At 55.3% G+C, this 12,500-nt stretch overlaps 3 non-coding genes across 3 annotated transcripts; 1 reads left to right on the top strand and 2 right to left on the bottom strand.

Moving 5' to 3' along the window:
* Window positions 1–1,041: 1,041 nt before the first annotated feature.
* LOC140214570 (5.8S ribosomal RNA) lies at window positions 1,042–1,194 on the bottom strand. The gene has a single exon (XR_011891507.1). It is a non-coding gene; the product is annotated as a 5.8S ribosomal RNA (ribosomal RNA).
* A 1,574-nt stretch (window positions 1,195–2,768) lies between these two features.
* On the bottom strand, window positions 2,769–4,583 carry LOC140214565 (small subunit ribosomal RNA). Its single transcript, XR_011891502.1, has one exon. It is a non-coding gene; the product is annotated as a small subunit ribosomal RNA (ribosomal RNA).
* Window positions 4,584–9,397: 4,814 nt separating this feature from the next.
* On the top strand, window positions 9,398–9,589 carry LOC140214561 (U2 spliceosomal RNA). Its single transcript, XR_011891498.1, has one exon. It is a non-coding gene; the product is annotated as a U2 spliceosomal RNA (small nuclear RNA).
* Window positions 9,590–12,500: the final 2,911 nt, after the last annotated feature.

The raw sequence follows: 12,500 nt of genomic DNA, 5'->3' as shown, positions 1-12,500 counted from the left end.
TCATACGAGCGGTATGCCGAAAAGGACTCGACACGTTCGAAAACCCAGCGCCAACCGAGTGCGACGCCCTACCACGTCCTTCGCCCAACACGGAGCTACTTATAGACGAGGCTGGCAGGCGGTGAACCGCCTGCGCGCGTGCGGCGCACGAGCAGTTGCGTGGTAAGCGACCGTGTCTGAAGCCCAAACACCACCGAGGCAAAGATCGCCTTAGCAGCGCGCCGCTTCAGCGGGCACCGCAGGGGCGACTAAAACCTGGCGGGAGGCATCGTCTCGTGTAGCGTCGCCCCTGCCCCAACTGGAGTGGCCCAGTCTTTAGGGGACAGAGACTGCGAAGCACTTGGACCGACGGCGGACTACGACGGAACGCTTCAGCTCCGCCAACGGGGCACCCACGCTCTCGAAGGAGACATTTTCCGTTTCGCGGCAATTCTCCGCCGTGCCGTGACTCTTCTCGCTCGCAGACGGCGCTGTCGCGTCGAACCGCTTTCGGGGGCCACCCTTCTCCTCCCCGCTCCTCGCAAGAATCTGCCGATTCCCATTCCTGCGACGAAGCCCGGAAGGGCGCCCACACAGCTGCGGTGACGTGAACGAGCGACCAGCTCTGGAGCTCGACGTACTTCGAAGGCAAACAGCGCAAATTGCGATCGCGCTGGCTTTGCGCACGGCGCGGGAATCGGCCGGCGTTTCATTCCCACGTTTTCCGTGCACGCAAGCGTGCGCTTCCGACTCTCTCGCAAACGTGCGCGCTACATGGCAACAGACGTTCGCGCCTCGTGCTTGGACCGCTCTTTCCCTGCAGGTATCCGACTCCATCCTGCGGCGGTCTTACTAGAGGCGCGCACTCGTCACGCTGCAGTAGTATTGCCTCGTTTCCGTCTTTTCGAAGAATTGGCACAACGGTTTGCCACCGTCTCCCTCTCGTGAGGCCGCTGGCGCGTGGCTTTAGCGCTCAACGTACTGTCCATGATGCCGACGCGGTCAAAACGAGTCGACGGACGCACGTTCCCTGTGCGCCGAAGTCTCTCTTGATATGTGATCCGACCCTCAGACAGACGAAGCCAAGGGAAGACCCAAGGCCGCAATGTGCGTTCAAAGAATCAGTGCTCAGTGTGTCCTGCAATTCACACCAAGTCTCGCAGCTGGCTGCGTTCTTCATCGACCCGAGAACCGAGTGATCCACCGCTTAGAGTCGTGAAAAATAGTTTGTTCAATTCAGTACAGTACAACCAGGGTTTTAGGCACGTGGCGTCTCCCTGTGTGTGGTTTCGAAGAGCGCCTTTCGGCGTGCGCTCCTCCAGTCTCGCTCTTTCGGCGGCCGCGTCTCAGCAGCTGAAAGCCTAATGGCACTCCACTCCTGCTACTCGCGCGTGTGTTTTGCGCCCACGCCTTCCTCGCTTGCCCTCGAGGCACCTTATGCCGTTTGCGCGCACTCGAAGCCGGTTTTACCTGCCAACCATCCACCGGACCCGTGTGTCTCGTGTGCACGTTCACATCGCTCCACTAAAAATTGCAAAGAGCGACAGAGCCATGATTAGGGCTAAGCCGCTGTGGAGTCTTTAACGGCTACACGGCCACGGGCAGGGCTTCACCCCCATCGACGTGCTTCGCTTCAGTCAGCAGTAGGTTCATAGAAGGGCCTCAAACACACACACACTTTCGCATCGGCAGATCGCCGCAGCATAACCGCTGTTGATCCAACAGCCTACTTGAGACGAAAGACAAGAGCCCGGCGCGCGTACTCGCGCAGCTCTCCAAAACCACTCGGCCAGTGCCAGGGACGGCTCCCTGCGCCGGCGCCACAACAAGTCTACTTGAGGCGGAAGACGAAGCCAGCAAGGGCCTGGCCGCAAGTGCGTTCGAAACCGGGACTACAGTCCCTCGTCTGTCCGTACTTCCTCTTTCGACGTGCGGCGCCTTCCCAAAGCGCACAAGTCCGCTAACCGCAGAACGCTTCCGACGTAGCAAAGCCGCGTTTCCTTCGGTACTTCGCAGCAACGCCGCCTTTCCCTCGGCGGCGGGCGAATAGCCTGCAGACGTCGTCGCATTAAACCGCGATCTCGACACCTCGCGCGTCACGAGCAGGAGCCGACCGGCAGCCTCCGGCCCTTTCGGACTCGGTGGCATTTGCCGCGGAGGACGGGAGAGCACTTTAGGCCACGGTTCCTTCCGTACTTGGCAGCCGCACCCTCATACCGACAGTTCCATGACCGACCGAGCGCCACACCGTTCCTTTAGTACTTGGGTGGCAACAAAGTCGGGTCGTTACTCCATACTCGCCGCAGGAAGCGACCGGCAGCCGCCAGCCTTTTCAGACTCGGCAGCGTTTGCCGCGGAGGACGGGAGAGCGCTCGCACCACGGTTCCGTGTGTGTACTAAGCGGCAGCGGCATTAGCTCTCGACCGTCAGTTCCTTGACCGACCGCACGCTTCGCCGTTCCCCTCGTACTGGGCAAAGCAGCAGGTCGGGTCGTCTTACTCCCATTCCGCGCAAGAGCGCCAAAGCGGACAGAAAGCCCACCCAGTGTGCGTTACGCCGTTTCTACCCGCGGGCGCGGCCAAGCCAACCGTCCAAGGTTGCAGCCGGCGTCCACTGGGCGCAACAAATTTGGCACGGGGCGCCCCTCAAAATTCAGGCAGTCCCCGGCATGTTCGGGTATAGCCGTCCCCGCGTCCAAGCGGGGCCAGCGGCGGAAAGCGTCGGGCGCAGCGAGCTGCTTCACCCACACGGGGTAGAAACAATGGCGCTCGCCACCCTTCACAATCCGGTAATGATCCTTCCGCAGGTTCACCTACGGAAACCTTGTTACGACTTTTACTTCCTCTAAATGATCAAGTTTGGTCATCTTTCCAACAGACCGGCGCAACCGAAAGGCCGCGCCGGACATCGGTCCGAAGACCTCACTAAATCATTCAATCGGTAGTAGCGACGGGCGGTGTGTACAAAGGGCAGGGACGTAATCAACGCGAGCTTATGACTCGCGCTTACTGGGAATTCCTCGTTCAAGGGGAACAATTGCAAGCCCCTATCCCAATCACGAAAGAAGTTCCACGGGTTACCCAGTCCTTTCAGACAGGGATAAAGACACGCTGCTTCCTTCAGTGTAGCGCGCGTGCGGCCCCGGACATCTAAGGGCATCACAGACCTGTTATTGCTCTGTTTCGTGCGGCTAGGAGCCGCTTGTCCCTCTAAGAAGGTTGTAAGGTGCTGGGAACCCCGCACCTATTTAATAGGCTAGAGTCTCGTTCGTTATCGGAATTAACCAGACAAATCGCTCCACCAACTAAGAACGGCCATGCACCACCATCCACCGAATCAAGAAAGAGCTCTCAATCTGTCAATCCTCCCAGTGTCCGGGCCGGGTAAGTTTTCCCGTGTTGAGTCAAATTAAGCCGCAGGCTCCACTCCTGGTGGTGCCCTTCCGTCAATTCCTTTAAGTTTCAGCTTTGCAACCATACTTCCCCCGGAACCCAAACACTTTGGTTTCCCGGAAGCTGCCCGCCGAGTCATTTGAGTAACTCAGGCGGATCGCTGGTTGGCATCGTTTATGGTCAGAACTAGGGCGGTATCTGATCGCCTTCGAACCTCTGACTTTCGTTCTTGATCAAAGAAAACATTCTTGGCAAATGCTTTCGCAGTAGTTCGTCTTGCGACGGTCCAAGAATTTCACCTCTAGCGCCGCAATACGAATGCCCCCGTCTGTCCCTCTTAATCATTACCTCGTATTCCAAAAACCAACAGAACAGAAACGAGGTCTTGTTCTATTATTCCATGCAAGTTTATTCAGGCGACTCGCCTGCGTTGAGCACTCTAATTTTTTCAAAGTAAAAGCACCGGCCTTCTCGAGGCACACAATGAAGTGCACCAAGAAAGGACCGGCATGATGTTCAGTCCGAGCCGTCGCATCGGGTAGATGCACTACTCGTCTGGAACTGAGATCCAACTACGAGCTTTTTAACCGCAGCAGCTTTAGTATACGCTATTGGAGCTGGAATTACCGCGGCTGCTGGCACCAGACTTGCCCTCCAATTGATCCTCGTTAAAGGATTTAGAGTGTACTCATTTCAATTACGGGGCCTCAAAAGAGTCCCGTATTGTTATTTTTCGTCACTACCTCCCCGTGCCGGGAGTGGGTAATTTGCGCGCCTGCTGCCTTCCTTGGATGTGGTAGCCGTTTCTCAGGCTCCCTCTCCGGAATCGAACCCTGATTCTCCGTTACCCGTAACAACCATGGTAAGCAAGTAACCTACCATCGAAAGTTGATAAGGCAGACACTTGAAAGAAACGTCGCCGGCTCGTGGCCATGCGATCAGCACAAAGTTATCCAGAGTCACCACACAATACGGGCCGAAACCCGATCGATCTTGGTCTAATAAAAGCACCCGTCGCCCAAAGGGCTTCAGGCTCACTGCATGTATTAGCTCTAGAATTGCCACAGTTATCCAAGTAGGAAGAAACGATCTAAGGAACCATAACTGATTTAATGAGCCATTCGCGGTTTCGCCTTATTTCGGCATGTACTTAGACATGCATGGCTTAATCTTTGAGACAAGCATATGATTACTGGCAGGATCAACCAGGTAATCGTTCAACTGCGCGTCCAGCCTTTCAAGCAGGCCGGACGCCGTTTTTGCGATGCCGAGGCCACCTTCAGGCGCCCCAACACGCTTCGTTCTCGCAAAGGGTAGCACTTTGCACAGTCCGAGACGACGGCGTTCGAGCTCGCTACGGCGCCCTCCCCGCAGGGCCGGGTATCGCCACGCGGCAAGAAGCACGCAACATTCTCGATAGACCGGTTGTGTCGACTCGATCGCGGCTTGCGGTTTCTCTCGAGCCCGCAGCACTGGTGGACCGACCGACACTTGCAACGTAGCCGAGACGGCAAAGCCGCTAGGCGACGGGTCACGCCCGCGCCTTCGGCGCTTTCGTATTTGATTCGTCCGAGGACGATGCGGAACACACTTCGATATCGTGGAAAAAGCGTCGTCCGACAACCAGCCCCTAACGCATCAAGCGGATGAGGCTGCAGACGTCAGCTGTGGGATCCACGGGAGCGATACCGGGGACACGCTTGACGGGCACGAAGCCCGCCGCATATCAAACACCCAGGTCGCTTTGGGGGCGACTGCTCTCTGGGACCCCCATATAATAGCAGCGATAAGTACCCAGACCTCCATGGGGCCGTACTCGTGCCACTTTCGACGAGCGTTTGGCGAAAATCGTGCCGCCTCGTAACGCCGCGAGCAAGATTGAAAGCTTACGTCGGCAGCACAATGCCGAAGTCGTGAAAGCGCAGCGCGTCTACCGAATGCGCGAACGGCAATTTCTCGCTAATGGCCAGTACGGTTTCCTGCACAATTGCCTTTCTGTCGCCCTACGGGGCCCCCGGCCGATCGATTCGAGGCACGCTAGCACGGCCCCTTCGCCATTTCCGAGCACGAGTGCGAACAGTGCGGGCGGCGTGCTCGACGCCCCGGCTGACGTCGTTTCGGACTTTGTCTCTTCGCGTGCTCGCGGCAACGCCGCGGCCAACGACGACGTCTGCGCGGTTCTTTGCCGGTTCCCGGCGTGCTATAGTGCAGCCCTCTGCAGGGTGACACCGGCTCCGTCGTGGCCGTGCGGCGGCTTGTACGCAAAAGTTGCGTCAAAGGCGTCGCGCTCGCGCCGCCCCGGCACACGCGGTTTCGGACTTTGTCTCTTCCAGCGCTCGCGTAGTCGTGGGCACGATTGTCGACTTCGGAACGGTGCGCGGACACCGCCACGAGCACGCGCAAGACGAAAATCGCACTACGGTACAATGTCGGCCGGGGCCCTACGGCCCCTTACAGTAGCAGCGATAAGTGCCCAGACCTCCATGGGGCCGTACTCGTGCGACGCGGCGGCGTACTGCGCCGAGCCGAGCGCCAATATTTGGCTTTTGCAGGGCGGATTCGAGCTCTGGCGATTGCCGCGGTACCGCCGCTCACCGATTCAAGGCACGCTAGCGCGGCCCCTTCGCCATTTCCGAGCACGCGTGCGAACAGTGCGGGCGGCGTGCTCGACGCCCCGGCTGACGTCGTTTCGGACTTTGTCTCTTCGCGTGCTCGCGGCAACGCCGCGGCCAACGACGACGTCTGCGCGGTTCTTTGCCGGTTCCCGGCGTGCTATAGTGCAGCCCTCTGCAGGGTGACACCGGCTCCGTCGTGGCCGTGCGGCGGCTTGTACGCAAAAGTTGCGTCAAAGGCGTCGCGCTCGCGCCGCCCCGGCACACGCGGTTTCGGACTTTGTCTCTTCCAGCGCCCGCGTAGTCGTGGGCACGATTGTCGACGTCGGAACGGTGCGCGGACTACGCCACGAGCACGCGCAAGCCGAAAATCGCACTACGGTACAATGTCGGCCGGGGCCGTACGGCCCCTTACAGTAGCAGCGATAAGTGCCCAGACCTCCATGGGGCCGTACTCGTGCGACGCGGCCGCGTACTGCGCCGAGCCGAGCGCCAATATTTGGCTTTTGCAGGGCGGATTCGAGCTCTGGCGATCGCCGCGGTACCGCCGCTCACCGATTCAAGGCACGCTAGCGCGGCCCCTTCGCCATTTCCGAGCACGCGTGCGAACAGTGCGGGCGGCGTGCTCGACGCCCCGGCTGACGTCGTTTCGGACTTTGTCTCTTCGCGTGCTCGCGGCAACGCCGCGGCCAACGACGACGTCTGCGCGGTTCTTTGCCGGTTCCCGGCGTGCTATAGTGCAGCCCTCTGCAGGGTGACACCGGCTCCGTCGTGGCCGTGCGGCGGCTTGTACGCAAAAGTTGCGTCAAAGGCGTCGCGCTCGCGCCGCCCCGGCACACGCGGTTTCGGACTTTGTCTCTTCCAGCGCTCGCAACCATGTCGGGGCCGACGCCGACGACTGCGTGGTGTTTCAACGATTGCCGGCGTGACACAATGCAGCTGCGTGCGGGATGCCAGCGATTCCGTCGTGTCCGTGCGGCGGCTTGTACGCAAAAGTTGCGTCAAAGGCGTCGCGCTCGCGCCGCCCCGGCACACGCGGTTTCGGACTTTGTCTCTTCCAGCGCTCGCGTAGTCGTGGGCACGATTGTCGACGTCGGAACGGTGCGCGGACTACGCCACGAGCACGCGCAAGCCGAAAATCGCACTACGGTACAATGTCGGCCGGGGCCGTACGGCCCCTTACAGTAGCAGCGATAAGTGCCCAGACCTCCATGGGGCCGTACTCGTGCGACGCGGCGGCGTACTGCGCCGAGCCGAGCGCCAATATTTGGCTTTTGCAGGGCGGATTCGAGCTCTGGCGATCGCCGCGGTACCGCCGCTCACCGATTCAAGGCACGCTAGCGCGGCCCCTTCGCCATTTCCGAGCACGCGTGCGAACAGTGCGGGCGGCGTGCTCGACGCCCCGGCTGACGTCGTTTCGGACTTTGTCTCTTCGCGTGCTCGCGGCAACGCCGCGGCCAACGACGACGTCTGCGCGGTTCTTTGCCGGTTCCCGGCGTGCTATAGTGCAGCCCTCTGCAGGGTGACACCGGCTCCGTCGTGGCCGTGCGGCGGCTTGTACGCAAAAGTTGCGTCAAAGGCGTCGCGCTCGCGCCGCCCCGGCACACGCGGTTTCGGACTTTGTCTCTTCCAGCGCTCGCAACCATGTCGGGGCCGACGCCGACGACTGCGTGGTGTTTCAACGATTGCCGGCGTGACACAATGCAGCTGCGTGCGGGATGCCAGCGATTCCGTCGTGGCGGTGCGGCGGCTTGTACGCAAAAGTTGCGTCAAAGGCGTCGCGCTCGCACCGCCCCGGCACACGTGGTTTCGGACTTTGTCTCTTCGAGCGCTCGCAGCGATGTCGAGGCGATCGCTTACGTCTGCACGGTTTCCGGTGTGCTACAATGCAGCAGTCTGCCGCACTACACCTCTTGGTTGCCGAGGCCAGCACGGCAATTTACTGAAGCGAGCGCATTGCGCCCAGGCGGCAGCGGACTTTGTGCTTTCGGGAGTGCTCTTGCTGTAAAATTTGAACGGCTGCAGCTGCGCGAAGCAAGTGTACCTATTTTCACTCTCTCTCTGTCTGCCTTTGAGGCGACTGTAATTTCACTTTAAACGCAACTGGAGGCGGGAGCAACCTGATGAGAGTAGGTGGACTTCGGTACATGTTGTAATTTAGAAATTGCTTTCAAGCTTTGAGGACATACACCTTCGCGCCATCTGCTTTCCCCGTCTCTTTGGCACTTTATAGTATGTGCTGCATGCTCTGCATTCCAAAGAAACACGCCTGTGTCTCTCCCTCTCTCACGTTCTTCTTCTTTTTGTAGCTGCTGTTGTAGAAGATGCTATGCTCTTTAATCGCTGTAACATAGAGTGCTTGCACAAGCCAACAACTGTTGCGCGTTTTTTTTTTTTTTTTTTCTCTTCCCAAGACGTTTCTGCCATTATTCACTAACTCTCGTTCTTAGTATGCAATGGAGCGTTAGCTCGCGCCATCTACCTTTCTTTCTGTATTGCAAAGTCCGCAGGTTTTCCTAGTTCCGTACACAGATGGCGCTAATGCGTTTTGGCGCCAGGTTCGAACGACCTCGCTGTACTCGTGTTTCCCATTTGAATGTTTCAAAGGGGTTTGCGACAGGGGGTGGTTCTTGTGCAAGGCTGAGCTTTCCAGCTGCGTTTAAGCTATGCTAGCATGTGTGCGTATATATATATATATATATATATAAATACACAAACACACACACACACACACACACACACACATGCATATATACATACACACACACGGTAATGGTAAAGATGATGAGGTAGCACTTTTTTTTTTTTTTTTACAATGCCTGTGTTTCAGATGGCGATCTTTCTCCCCTCTATGTTTCCGGTGGGAAGGAGTGTGCAGCGTTTTCTATATTTATTTTGTCATTCACTTCTATGTTGCTCGTCTTCGTACATGGGGCATGCTACCTAATTCTACCGGTCGATTCGACACGTTGCGATCCGTCCCGGCCTGTGCCGTATCAAAATTTTCAGTGGGCCTTGCGGTAAATAAAAAGAAATGAAGGAAATGCGCGTAGTATATTACAATTGCACACGGGCTTGAAACGAAGCCCTCAAGGAAGGTCACCTTGAGCGGTCGCATTCAGACGGAAGTAAGCATTCCCCTGGCGCGTTTTTTTCCGCTCGCCTGTTCCGTTTTCTACGAGGTTGCCTTGGTTGGTTTCGCGTTACAAGCAAGCTTGCACTCGGGTCTCGTTTCTACGCGACAGCGTTTCGTTAACAGCGAAAGACTGAGGCGTTGCGAGTTCATCCGTGAGATAGGGAGCGTTGAGTCTGTACACAGGCTGAATTTTATAATATTGCCCACGCTGTTGCTGAGGTTACCCATGTCGGCAGGGCGCCCACAAGGCAGTAGTACAATGAAGTGAAGTGAAGGACATCGCTTCTCGGCCTTTTGGCTAAGATCAAAGTGTAGTATCTGTTCTTATCAGCTTAATATCTGATACGGGTTCTATATGGACCCACGATATTAAACCTATTTTTGGAAGTTGGCGGAGTGCTTGAAGCCTGCTTCACCTCCGCCGCAGGTCGGCCCGGTATTGCACTACCTCCGGGATCGGCCCCGCTCACTTAGGTGAGACTTCATTCAATCAAAATGAAGAGCACAAGCTCAACGCGAGCAGTGACTTGACACGCACCATTCCTATACTACACGCAACGATGCCGGTTCGCGGACCACGAGAGTAATTAAACTGCCACTCCATCTGTGTGTAGCGTCGCACTTGTTGCGTCGCAAATGGGACAGCCGCTCCAGCAAATTTCTAGTTATGGGCTTCGAGAAAAATTAATGAAAGCAAAAGAAAGAACCAGAATTCCTATTTGTCCGATGTCTCTGAATGATTGTCTCCTGTAAAGAGCCACTTGGGGGGATGGGGGGTAGGATTAGCCGTGGGGTTCGCAATCAATATGAATCCCACTCAAAGCCAACACTGGATTTTGGAGTTCACTATCGCTTGGATCCGTAAACCACCGCGGCCACGCAAGCTCGCCCTGCCGCCGAAATCCGCTGCCCAAGTGGAAGAAAGATTCCCTATGAAAGAAAAATAGAGTGCCCGATTTCTGGCAACTACTGTGCAGCCTTTGTGTACACATTTTCGCAGCAGTGGGACCGAGCGCCTCGAAAACAAACTTGTCGTATGCCCAAATGTGGCGAAATATATTCAAGGGTTAAAAGGTGCCTCATCTTTCTAACCTGTATGTTACGAAGACCTGTTGCTACCTTTTCATCATGAACATCATCATCATCATCATCCTGGCTACGCCCACTGCAGGGCAAAGGCATCTGCCATGATCCTCCAAGTACCCCGGTCAGGTGCCGATTGTCGCCATGTAGTCCCTAATCTAATCTGCCCTCCTAACTTTCTGCCACCCCCTGCTACGCTTCCCTCCTCTTGGAATTCAGTCTGTAACCCTTAATGGCCACCGGTTATCTTCCCCCCAGATTGCATGCCCTGCGCATGCCCATTTGTTTTTCCTGGTTTAAACTTTGGTGTCATTAACGAGCGTTTCTTCTCGCACACCCCAATCTGCTCTATTCCGATCCCCCCGTGACGCCACACCCATCATCCTTCTTTCCAGAGCCCGTTGCGTCGCCCTCAGTTACCCTTCGGTAATCCTCAAAGCTTTTTGTTGGGGCACTCGTGGCATCTTTCTCGTTTAATGAAGTCAAATTTTTTTCAGTTTTGGGGGAAAACTCAATGAGCTAGGCGCGATTGTGTCCCTGGCGCCGCTCTCAACAAGATGGCGGCGCCCATGCTTTTTGCCTGCAGGTTCGGCCCTACGCAGAACACGCCTGCCGGGCAGTGTAGCCACGTTGAAGGGGCAAAGCGTAGTGCAGTGAAGCGCTTGCTCGGGCGAAAAACGCAAATATGAGCCAAACAGGAATTTCCATTATTGGAAATTCCAGTTCAGTTTGCGCATTGCGTTCGCCTAAGGTAAAGAACACAAATGCGAGTGCCACAGCAGTCAAGTCAAAGCTTAGGATTGCGTATCATTTTTTTTTTTTTTTTTCTTTTCGTGCCTTTTACTCCTGGCCTGCGTGGCCCTAGCGCGCATGCACACGAAAGTAATGAAATGCTGAAAACACGAAATAATGCGGTGCGGCTGTATCATATCTATTTTGTGCGCTTTGTTCTTTGTGGACTACAGCGGTGTGCGTCATGAGAAAGTTTCGGTGCCCTTCTTGGGTGACCAGTGAAGCTATATTTAAAACCACATTGATTTGTACGGTTATTGCTACAAACTGCGTGTGGGTGTTTTTCTTTTTCGCTGCCAACGATGGGTTATCGCAACCGCGATCGGTTCTGCTGCTACGCTAGACGCGTGCTTGCCAACGGTTGGCTCTATACGCGACCCGCGACGCGTGGTCGGCACATTCAAGCAGTCAATTGCAAACCGTTCCAAGAAAAAGGATGTACTCCACTTGCCACCTAGTTCGACGATTGTACTTTCTGACCCTCGAGGAAGCGCCGCCTTCCCACGTTTTCTATAATACGATAAGATTCAGAGCGACCGCGACCACTTGTCTTTGTCAATATCTCGGAAACGCTTTCTTTGTTTTCTTTTTTTTTTTTTAAATCCAGATACTCAGACGCGCCCGTGTTCACGCGCACTTGTTCTCTCCGATAAGCAGGGAAGCTCGGTTGGGGTGGTGTCGGGCCTTGCGCATGCGCTGCTGAGCTCGTCGCTTCGCCGGCCGGTCGATGCTGGCGCGGTACTGGTAATGAACTTCGACGTGCATGGTGAAACGTCACTTTGTATTGCCACTGTAGACTAGCAATGCAATGTGTTTGCGAGCGATTGGATAAATGAGAAAGCGTGCACTGTCTACAGTTCATGCCCCTCTAGAGTAGTGGAAATGTTGCTCCAAGTGTTAGGTTTGTAATTTGCGCCTACGAACATGAACTAAACAAAGAAAATGGTCTGCAGCCGCCTTCGCTTCATAAAATTCCCGTACGAAGAAATTTCCGTGCGCGAATGAGAGAGCAAAAGAGAGAAACCATGTTAAGAAGAATGGCTGCCTTTTACGTGATCTCGCGCATGAAACCAGACGATAGATTAATTTTAGCCGTTCATTTTGATTTGCCGAATGTAAACCGGAACACTTTCTCCACGCGGTCTTCAGATTTGAATGGCAATCAATCACATCCTTTCTTTTTTTTTTTTTTTTCTGTTTCTTTCTATCTGGAACCGAAAGAATTCAGAACGCCATTTCAATCTTAGATTCGATTAGATATCGCGACTGGTATGCTGAAATATCACGCCTTATCTGGTGTTAACCTTCTTGATCACGGCAATAAAAAATCGCCAGTTCCCGAACTTTAATCGCGCCGAAGATGAACCGATATGCTGGATTCTTATTGTCATGATTTTATAGAAAGCGCTGGTTCTATGGCTAGCTTTGAGGAAAAGAAAAACATCGTTCAGGAATGTATAACTCTAAACAACTAAAAAAAAAAATCTGCCGGCAATTGGTACTACA

The sequence above is a fragment of the Dermacentor andersoni genome, unplaced genomic scaffold, assembly GCF_023375885.2.
Source record: "Dermacentor andersoni unplaced genomic scaffold, qqDerAnde1_hic_scaffold ctg00000478.1, whole genome shotgun sequence".
Lineage (NCBI taxonomy): Eukaryota > Metazoa > Arthropoda > Arachnida > Ixodida > Ixodidae > Dermacentor > Dermacentor andersoni.
This window is presented reverse-complemented; position numbering and strand designations above follow the sequence as displayed.